Here is an 11,646-nt window from a genome sequence, read left to right as displayed (position 1 = left end):
AATGTTACGAGGAACATAGTTTTTTGGATTACACAGCAAAATCTTGGAATTTCAGTCCGATATTACTCCATTGAGTCTTTGGACTCACAAATAAATACCTCGAAAAGCCGACAAACATCTGTCTAGAACTTTTCTAGTAACCAGAGGGTATCGTAAACGACCCGTGTTTAGACCTCTTTCGTGAAAGTGACCGACCGCCGGCGCCGCTCGATTTCGTCATAAATCTCAGCCGTACCCCCCACGATAATTGACAAGTCTGTCATACAGCCCTACCATTTAAAACCTTTATTCTCTTCGTTTTAAAAATAGTTTCGCATGGTTTTTCTCTCTTCTCGTTTTACAATGGTCCAGTGACTAATAAATGAGTGTTGTGTTATGAGTTTGTTCGAGCTCAAAAAAACGTGGTTCGAAATTGTTTAACGTTTAACGAATGGTAAGTTATTCTAGTTTTTATGTTGGTCTTAACGTGTTAGGGGCCAAGAATACAACATTGTCTGTCCATTATAACATAGAACTGATATGTTGAATTCAGATCTCTAATTATTTAAAAACCAAAAAAATAAAGCAGCAGTCAAAGTGGCATGTACGCGTAACCTAATATATATTTTTTTTACATTAAAAGATCGCCGTCTTCCTCGTCGCACTTACGACATTTGCATATGTTATCTTTGTTAAACTCACGGAAGGAATATAATGAACCGGTCACCCGTCCAAGTGCTGACCGCTGCCCGCGTGGCTTACCTTCGGTGATCGAACGACAACCTTTACCGTTTGACGAGTTTTTATTCTGCAATTGTTTACAATTAATCGACAAAAAAAATTGTTTTCTTAATTATCTAGTACTTAAAGCTATGAATCTACATTATACGGGTCTGTGCATGTTTCCGAATACCTGCACGAAAAACAAATCGGTTCGGTGGTTGCTATGGATTTCAAAAAAAAACAAAAAGTGTTGGGGGGCAACGGCACGCGGTGTTCCCAAGCGGTCACCCATCCAAGTACTGACCGCGCCCGACGTTGCTTAACTTCGGTGATCGGACGAGAACCGGTGCTTTTCAACGTGGTATGGCCGTTGCCGTGGTGTTTAGGTGTGATCGTTGGTGTAAAATATATTGCTTTTAACATTCCGATGCACGAATATGAACATCAAAACGCGATGCGTTTCGTTTCCGTATGCACTTACCCTCTGACGACCGACGTCGGACCGAACTAACGGGAAATCCCACAACAACCACCACGTCACGCTCTAACGACAAGAGAGACTACTAGACGGACTGGCGATCTCCCGCGTCGCACATTTTTCGACCGCCGGCGGCGGTGGAAAATCCAGAATTTCACCCCACCTACCGCGCTGCTTGCTCCGACGACGACGAGATTCCCACATTTGGATCGACCGAAATATGTAAGTAATATCAGGAAGTTCCGATTTTCGAGAGGAGACCTGTGTTTCTATTTACCTATCTATAATAATTATCGTTATAATCATCATATCATTATTATTATTATTAACATTATTATTTATTACCATTATTATTATTATTATTATTATTTATCGTCCCTCGGATTCGGCGATCTTCGAAAATCCAAGTTGGACCGTTAGACATTCGAACGCGGTGTGCGTGGCTGACGAGTTGTTATTTTTGGCGTTTTTTCTTCGATCTTCACCCCGACTTCGGACGACGCAGGTCGGACACGAAATTACGAAGAGAGAAAGACGGAAGAAAGGAAGAAAACCTGAAGATCCGTCGAAGAAAATATCGGAAAACTCGTAGGTGCGGCATCGGTCGGACGATGAAGACCGTCTCCTTTCGGATGATCCTCTCGACGGACTTTCGGCCGTCCCGAAGGGTCCGGACGGCAACGGGACCCGTCGTCGACTCGTCCCGTTTCAACTTCCGCCGAAAACGATCGACCTGAACGTCGGAGAGGCGGTTCGCGGCATCCTGTTGTCGGAATTGCCTCGGTTCGAACACCAGGTCCTTTCTGTGCTTCGACCGTTTCGGAAGCGTTTGGCGACGCGAAGATGTCGTAAAATCGAGAAGGTGGCGCGGTATTCCGGGAAGAGATGGACCAATATTTCGGCGAACGAAATATGGATTCCCGGAATCGACGCGTCTACCCCGCACCGCCGACGTAAACCGTCGGTCCCGAATCGAAACCGTGACGACCCGGATTTAGGGCTGGTGGTTGGAGGGGCGTGTACCTGATTCGAAACCCACCGACGTTCCGAGACGAACTTCGCTATCTCCAGGGAAACTTCGGAAACCGAGTTCGGCCAGCTTGATCACACGGTGGCGATGGTGATCGAGGAAAGAGGACGATGCCATCACGCGGGCAACGATTCCGAGGCCTGCAATTTCTTCGACGGCGGACGCGGTGCGCGTTCAGTCTTCCGTCCGCAGTGGCGACTATTTTATAAAGACTTAGAAAATTTTTTTGTTCAATTCTCGTTCACGAGGTGCTCGAAGTGTACGTGTGTGAGCAAGTGTTTTTTCAATAATTATTATTAACTTTTAACGTTTTAACGTGAAAGATGGCCGACGTCGAAAATCAAACAGCATCATCGGTCACCACCGGTTCCGCTGCCACCCCTCAATCCCACGCGAAGAAAGAGAAAAAAGCGAAAAATCCCAGGGCGAAACCGTCCCATCCTCCGACATCCGAGATGGTAAACAACGCCATCAAGGGACTCAAGGAACGCGGAGGATCGTCTCTTCAGGCCATCAAGAAGTTCGTCGCCGCAAATTACAAAGTCGACGCCGAAAAGGTCGCCCCTTTCATCAAGAAATATCTGAAAGGCGCCGTGGCGTCGGGATCTCTGGTTCAGACGAAAGGTAAGGGCGCGTCGGGTTCGTTCAAGCTCGCCTCGTCCACCTCCGGTGGTGCCAAAGTCGCCTCCGCCTCCGACAAGAGGAAACCCGCTTCGTCCGCCGCATCCAAGACGAAAAAATCATCCGCCAAACGTACCGCCGTCGCGACGACTTCCGACAAGGCTTCCTCGAAGACAGCCAAAAAACAAGCCTCCCCCAAAGCGAAGAAGACTGCTGCCGAAAAGAAGAGCGCCGTCGCTGCCTCCGCCGCCGCAGCGAAAGCCAAGAAATCGGCCGCCTCCTCGGCAGAAAAGAAAACTAGAGCCGCCCCGAAACCCCGATCGCCTTCCAAAGCGAAGAAATCTAACAAGGCTGGTCCGACTAAAAAACCCAAAGCACCCAAACCCAAGACAGCCAAAGCCATTCCTGTCAAGGTGAAAAAGGCCGCTTCGCCGAAGAGGAAAAAGTGAGAAACGTGGATGGATACTCGACTCATGTTCGTTCGGCTGTGCCTCGTTCCGACGTCATCATCGTACTACCGGCAACGGGGCACGCACAAATGGCCCTTTTCAGGGCCACACGATAATCTACGACGAAAAAAAGAAATAAAACTATCCTTACGGCGAAACCAAATAAAATAGATAGCATCAGCTGGCAGGTAGGTGATGACAGGATGCAATAAAATTTTACGAACGACCGCAACCCAACCCGAATCGAGAGGACCGACCGATTATTGACATTTTTATTTTATTCATTTCCGGTTGAAGGGCGATATATTTTTTTTTTTGCCTGTAAAGTTTGAGGTTCTGAAAAGAACCGATTTTTTTGTTATAAAATTCGTGTTTCGTGTTGTTCTTCCGAAACACGATGTGGAAAAATTTAAGCGCGTTCACCCCGAATACGTCTGGCAAGTTGGATGTCCTTTGGCATGATGGTTACACGTTTGGCGTGGATGGCGCACAAATTCGTGTCCTCGAACAGACCGACCAAGTAAGCTTCGCTCGCTTCCTGGAGGGCCATCACGGCGGAGCTTTGGAAGCGCAAATCGGTTTTGAAATCCTGAGCGATCTCCCTCACCAAACGTTGAAAGGGAAGCTTGCGGATGAGCAACTCGGTACTTTTCTGGTAACGACGGATCTCACGCAGAGCCACGGTACCAGGTCTGTAACGGTGGGGCTTCTTGACGCCGCCAGTGGCGGGAGCGCTTTTCCTGGCCGCTTTGGTAGCCAGTTGTTTCCTGGGGGCTTTTCCTCCGGTGGACTTGCGTGCGGTCTGCTTGGTCCTGGCCATTTCGAATGAAACGAATGAAAAACAAAACTGACAATTATTAAAATCGACTCTGACGATCGTTAGACGTGCACGCGTCGAAAGGTAAACGGGTACTAAAAATTCCGCCATATTAAATTGTACTTTTATACGTGAACAAAGTCAACGGCTGACTTCGTCGATTGGTCGATGGTGAACCGTTGAATCTATATAAGGCTCCGTTAGTTGAAATTTTGCGGTAGTTGACTTCCTAGGGACGAGGTGTGCAGGTATTTTGTGTCAGTTGAAATAATCTGAAAAGATGACCGGTCGCGGTAAAGGAGGCAAAGGATTGGGAAAAGGAGGAGCGAAGCGTCATCGCAAAGTCCTGCGTGACAACATCCAGGGCATCACGAAACCCGCTATCAGAAGATTGGCTCGTCGTGGCGGCGTGAAACGTATTTCCGGTTTGATCTACGAAGAAACTCGCGGAGTCCTGAAAGTGTTCTTGGAAAATGTCATCCGAGATGCCGTCACCTACACGGAACACGCCAAACGTAAAACCGTGACAGCGATGGACGTCGTCTACGCTTTGAAACGTCAAGGACGCACCCTCTACGGTTTCGGAGGTTAATTTCCTGGCGCTCTTCACCGTTCGAGAAAACCAGAATAAAATACGAAATACAAAATCGGTTCTTTTCAGAACCACAAAATAAAAATAAGAGGAAAAAAAAGAAACATGATGTTCTTTCGAGAAACAACGGACAATTATTACTAACTGACTACCTGATAAATGTACCAAGATCGTAAACACCCCTTGCTTTCCTTTTGGCATTGCAGTCGTAAATGATAATAATACAAAAAGAAAAGATGCATCGGTCATTTTACGAAAAAAAAAAGCTATAGTGGCCCTGAGAAGGGCCGATATTTTGAGTTTTCGCCACGGAGATGGATCGATCGTTCGTTTAAGGTTTCTTCTCGGTTTTTTTGGGTAAAAGTACGGCCTGAATGTTGGGTAAGACACCGCCTTGGGCGATCGTAACTCCGGACAGGAGTTTGTTCAATTCCTCGTCGTTTCTGATGGCCAGCTGCAGATGACGCGGTATAATACGTGTCTTCTTGTTGTCACGGGCAGCGTTTCCTGCCAATTCTAGAACTTCGGCGGCTAAGTACTCCATGACGGCGGCCAAATAGACGGGAGCTCCTGCACCGACGCGTTCCGCGTAATTTCCTTTTCTGAGAAGACGATGTATCCTACCCACCGGAAACTGGAGACCGGCACGGCTCGAACGGGATTTCGCTTTTCCCTTCACTTTACCTCCTTTACCGCGACCTGACATTTTAAGTTCGTTCGTTAGACACCACGAGAAGTAATAAAACTGACGGACGGGACTCGTCGATTGTAAAAGCTGGTAGCTGTGCTTCGAATTTATAGCCTCCGTGATAGGAGAATAGGACGTGACGATTGGTGGGAGCCCGTTTTCAGGTGGGGTTCTGGTGAACACACTACCTATCAGAAAGGTGGTGGTGCAAAGTTAACGCACGCACACGAGTCAGAGCAGTTCGCGAGTTTGTTGAATCGAATTGAATTGAAAAATGCCGCCGAAGACAAGTGGTAAGGCAGCCAAGAAGGCCGGGAAAGCTCAGAAGAACATTTCCAAGAGCGACAAAAAAAAGAAGCGCAGGAGGAAGGAGAGCTATGCCATCTACATCTACAAGGTGTTGAAACAAGTCCATCCCGACACCGGTATCTCTAGTAAGGCTATGAGCATAATGAACAGTTTCGTGAACGACATCTTCGAACGTATCGCCGCTGAAGCTTCCCGTCTGGCACACTACAACAAACGTTCGACGATCACCAGCAGAGAAATTCAAACTGCCGTGCGTCTGTTGTTGCCCGGTGAGTTGGCCAAGCACGCCGTCTCCGAAGGTACCAAAGCCGTCACCAAGTACACCAGTTCGAAATAGATGTTTTTCGTTTTCGACACATTTATAAACGGTTCTTTTCAGAACCACAAAAACTCTCGAACAAAAAAGAAAAAGACGTGAAACAGCGATTTTTAATTAACTTTTATTATGTCATTATTATTATTATTAGGTTTCATGCATTATCGGTATTTTGCACCCATGCCTATCCAACTTGTAGTTATGTGGTTATTGTATTCGAAATAATTTAGTTGATTGAGGTTATGTTATGAATAAATTTCTATTTTGCCAGAATACAACTCTTCGGAAGAAGAAATCAAATAAACAATCGTACATCTGCTGAACAACCTAGTTGATGGTTGATGGATTTGCATTACCCAGCATATAGCCTAAATGTTCATCTTTAGTGAAATTAAAATTACTTAGCTTTTTTAAGAAAGAAAAAATTAGAACGAATTCTCATCGAAAAAACCGCGATTCCTACAAATGATACAGATGGTTTTGTAGTCGCGTATGTTATTGAATACAATGAGCCGACATTTTTCCGACTCTTTGTTTCATCGAAAACGTTGTTGACATTAGCAAGGAACGTTAAGGATTCCCTGAAACAGACAATTTCACTGTTTTGGAATAGCAGTATGTGCAAATGAGAGGACAGAAGACTTTGAAAAAAGGAGTGAACAAAACTGTACTTTAGTACAGAATGTTATGTTTATTTTAATTTCAATTGTTCCTGTTTTAATGAGATTTTTTATGTTCCTAAATCATTTTCTATTTTTTTTTTCATTAGAGAAGAGTTATTGTCGAGTTATTATCTCTACCTAGCATAAAAATTAAAATACTTTGCAACATTACGTTATTATACATTGCATATCTGACATAAAATACTTGCAAAAATTACTTAGCTAATTAATATTACGCATGACAACTCACATTATTTACTTTGCAAAACATTATAGAATACATAACAGATAATTGTGACCCTGTGTATTGTTCATTGGAATTAAAATAAAAAAAACGTGATTTCGTCAATCGCCGTTATTTGCGACTTCAGGCAACTGTCGCTAAGAGCTATTTTTGTTTCTCCGTTCAATTTCCCGATAAAATCGTCGACTTAGTTATTAACTAAGTTCTTCAGTTAGGTGGTATCAACAATACCACAATAGCCATGTTGCCGGAGTTTTTTGATAAAAGACTTGCTAGTTGGAATACAGAAAATATTTACCAAACACCTATTCACGATAATAAACCGGGGCACTATTGTGGGTTTTCGGTTGGTTTTATATATTATATTAGGTACTCACCCTTCGTAACGTGTCTCCACGAAAAAACGTCACTTTCACACTAACCACCTTTCGTTTTAACTCTCGCGACGATAACTGAAATGTTGACGCGCGCCGGACAGATTCACGGACATACAACCACCCACCCACCCCGCGCCCCGGTTTCCGTCTGGACTGGTTCTGTCGTCCGAGTGAGTGCCAAAAATTAGCGTTCGTCTATTAAATGATTGTCGGATGATGATTATTGACGGACACTTTTATCGCACCCGATCACACTTTAGTTACTACCTACGTTTAGTATCGACGACGCATCGTTTCGATTATTGAAATTCGAATTGAATTTTTTTTTTTTCTAGTTTTCGACGTAGATTCGCGTGACACAAATATTATGAGCCTTTTTGGATCGATTTCGTGTGCATCACGCCATTTCTACGGGCGAACGTGAATGTGTGATGTTGACGTGATGGAAGCAACGTTTAGGCAATCCGCATTACGTATTACTATCAATTATATTTTAAACGAATGAAAACTTCAATTCAGAAGTGTGATAATCCCGATCCATTCAAGTTTTGTTAATTTTAGATTAAAAATGCGTGAGTATTGTACTATTGCTAACGATGCCAAAACATCGCATATTCAATGTAAAAAGAACAAGAGCAACGGGCCATTAAGTTAATTTAAAAATAACTCGTACCGGATAAGTCGAATACGTATCCAGGGAAAATTTATTAATTTTAAAATTGACCGGCGGAAACAGGTTCTCGCCTCCCACCACTTTTGTGTAGCGGCCGCCAAATCAATTTTGTTTTTATATAATTGATTCAAAAAATTGAAATTCACGCATAGTTATCTGTGCCTGAAGTGGGTCATTTTCATTGCATTGTTAGTAAGATCGAAACCATAGAAACCATACAAAACGCATACGACTATTTCTGTTTTTCATTTCACGCACTGTTTTTTATTAGTTACCTAGCAACATGGTCACTGCATTGAAACTTCAGAGTTCCTTCAAAAATTTGAATTTTTAATTTCAATTTTTTGAATCAATGATTTAATATAAAAATAACTATTGTGGAAAACAGCAAAAAATAAAATAATACCACTAATTGGCGGCTGGTCAGGATAGACCTAACGTTCGAAATTTAGAAAAATATTTTTTTTATTTTAATACTGTTACTTTTCTAATGAAGTGCGAAATAAGTTGTGCCCCATAGCTATCTTTTTTATTTTTCACTACGACAATTACAAAGTGTTGATATTCACAACTTTTCGTGAGCACTTCGATAGAAATGAACAAGAACGCAGGAAAATTCCACACCGAATATTAATATTCTGTCTTGGCCCATGTTTACTTTTATCTACCGCAAAACAAAATGTTCGGATTTGTCAGGGGTATTCTGATTTAAAAAAAGAAGAACATTTGACGAATATTTTAAGTCTCAAACGTTTGGAAAATAATGCAACAACAATTCATAGACTACAAAAAAGCCTATGATTCAGTACCACATTCATGGTTAATTAAAATTCTTAAAATTTATAAAATTAATATTAAATTAAATCACCTTCTTTATATGGATGACATAAAACTTAACAATAACTGAAAATCAATCAATATGTCGTGGTCATTACGAAAATTTAGAATATATAACTAAAGAAGGAGAAATCATTAAAAATTTAAATAAAGGAGAATTTTATAAATATTTAGGTATTAATCAATCAAATCAAATTAAATCTATTCTTTTGGTGTTATAAAATGGTCCAAAACTAATTTAAAGAATATAAATATTCAAACTAGAGTTCTCTTTACAAAATTTTGTAAACATCACCCCAAATCTGCTGTTGAAAGATTTAATTTACCACGCGAAAATGGTGGTAGGGGTTTTTCAAATCTAGAAATTCTACAACACAATCAAATTGCTTCACTAAAAAATTATTTTCTCAATAGAGCTCGTGATATGACACTATAGCAAATATAAAACAAAAGTCTTTACATGGGAGATATTTTAAAGAGCTGAGGGTTTTATATTTGCAATACAAGATCTTGCACCGTTTTGGCTCACAGCGAATATAAAAAACGTCATGATATATTCGCAAAAATTATACACATGAATTTAGCAGTTAAATTCAATTTATTAAAGGATACACAACCACATTACATTTATAAACCAGAAAGTTGTTTAGAAAATGACAATTACAAATTATATTTTGATCGCACAGTTTTAACTGACATTCACATTCAGCATAACAGACCAGACATTATTATTTTAAATAAACAACAAAAGCAAGCATATCTTTTAGATATAGCTGTTCCAAATTCACACAATATAACACAGACATATAATACAAAAATTAATAAATATATTATTATAATTTCAGCAACAGGAATAGTACCGCAATCTCTTTTTAAAAATTTAAAAATTTTGGACTTAGAGAACACATAAAACACAAAAAAGTCAAAATGTGGAGGCGAGACGCCGGTAATTATGTTGATAAGCACTGCACTACTGCCGCCGGGTGGAGGTGGGATACGAAAAGAAGATGCTCTCACTGCTCTCACTCACAATAAGTTCGGAAAAACCGAATTTTATTATCGTATTTAATTGACGTCACAGTTACTTTGGCGAAACAGGAGCTCGCTTTTCGAAGGCATGATGAAAAAGACAGACGAATCAATTTGATATATAAAACCTAACAGGAACGGCTGGTCCATGAGGTCATTTGGGTAATGACCCCCTAAAAAATAAAGGTTTTACCCAACACCAGCCGCGACTGCAATGTACACAAGACTATGACTGCTACATATTATGTTATTTCAACCAAATCAGAAGTACAATAATTTTGAAAAGTAAGTGCAATGTATACTTCTAAATCTATCTAAATTTATTAATATGTAATTTTTTTCAAAACTATCGATCTTTCTTTGAAACATTTTCAATTCACAATTCACTGTTGGAAGCGCTGTACTTTTTAGTATAAATACGTATACGAAAAATTAAAATAATAGTTGAATTAACACATCGTTAAATGTTACGAGGAACATAGTTTTTTGGATTACACAGCAAAATCTTGGAATTTCAGTCCGATATTACTCCATTGAGTCTTTGGACTCACAAATAAATACCTCGAAAAGCCGACAAACATCTGTCTAGAACTTTTCTAGTAACCAGAGGGTATCGTAAACGACCCGTGTTTAGACCTCTTTCGTGAAAGTGACCGACCGCCGGCGCCGCTCGATTTCGTCATAAATCTCAGCCGTACCCCCCACGATAATTGACAAGTCTGTCATACAGCCCTACCATTTAAAACCTTTATTCTCTTCGTTTTAAAAATAGTTTCGCATGGTTTTTCTCTCTTCTCGTTTTACAATGGTCCAGTGACTAATAAATGAGTGTTGTGTTATGAGTTTGTTCGAGCTCAAAAAAACGTGGTTCGAAATTGTTTAACGTTTAACGAATGGTAAGTTATTCTAGTTTTTATGTTGGTCTTAACGTGTTAGGGGCCAAGAATACAACATTGTCTGTCCATTATAACATAGAACTGATATGTTGAATTCAGATCTCTAATTATTTAAAAACCAAAAAAATAAAGCAGCAGTCAAAGTGGCATGTACGCGTAACCTAATATATATTTTTTTTACATTAAAAGATCGCCGTCTTCCTCGTCGCACTTACGACATTTGCATATGTTATCTTTGTTAAACTCACGGAAGGAATATAATGAACCGGTCACCCGTCCAAGTGCTGACCGCTGCCCGCGTGGCTTACCTTCGGTGATCGAACGACAACCTTTACCGTTTGACGAGTTTTTATTCTGCAATTGTTTACAATTAATCGACAAAAAAAATTGTTTTCTTAATTATCTAGTACTTAAAGCTATGAATCTACATTATACGGGTCTGTGCATGTTTCCGAATACCTGCACGAAAAACAAATCGGTTCGGTGGTTGCTATGGATTTCAAAAAAAAACAAAAAGTGTTGGGGGGCAACGGCACGCGGTGTTCCCAAGCGGTCACCCATCCAAGTACTGACCGCGCCCGACGTTGCTTAACTTCGGTGATCGGACGAGAACCGGTGCTTTTCAACGTGGTATGGCCGTTGCCGTGGTGTTTAGGTGTGATCGTTGGTGTAAAATATATTGCTTTTAACATTCCGATGCACGAATATGAACATCAAAACGCGATGCGTTTCGTTTCCGTATGCACTTACCCTCTGACGACCGACGTCGGACCGAACTAACGGGAAATCCCACAACAACCACCACGTCACGCTCTAACGACAAGAGAGACTACTAGACGGACTGGCGATCTCCCGCGTCGCACATTTTTCGACCGCCGGCGGCGGTGGAAAATCCAGAATTTCACCCCACCTACCGCGCTGCTTGC

The 11,646-nt window shown here is 41.4% G+C and overlaps 2 non-coding genes across 2 annotated transcripts; both read right to left on the bottom strand.

The window, feature by feature from the left end:
* Positions 1-957: 957 nt before the first annotated feature.
* LOC138141034 (5S ribosomal RNA) lies at positions 958-1,077 on the bottom strand. The gene has a single exon (XR_011162935.1). It is a non-coding gene; the product is annotated as a 5S ribosomal RNA (ribosomal RNA).
* Positions 1,078-11,244: 10,167 nt separating this feature from the next.
* LOC138141033 (5S ribosomal RNA) lies at positions 11,245-11,364 on the bottom strand. The gene has a single exon (XR_011162934.1). It is a non-coding gene; the product is annotated as a 5S ribosomal RNA (ribosomal RNA).
* Between the last annotated feature and the right edge of the window lie 282 nt (positions 11,365-11,646).

The sequence above is a fragment of the Tenebrio molitor genome, unplaced genomic scaffold (genome assembly GCF_963966145.1).
Source record: "Tenebrio molitor unplaced genomic scaffold, icTenMoli1.1 SCAFFOLD_820, whole genome shotgun sequence".
NCBI classification, from domain to species: Eukaryota; Metazoa; Arthropoda; class Insecta; order Coleoptera; family Tenebrionidae; genus Tenebrio; species Tenebrio molitor.
The sequence above is the reverse complement of the archived record's forward strand: the minus strand, read 5'-3'. Positions and strand labels throughout refer to the sequence as shown.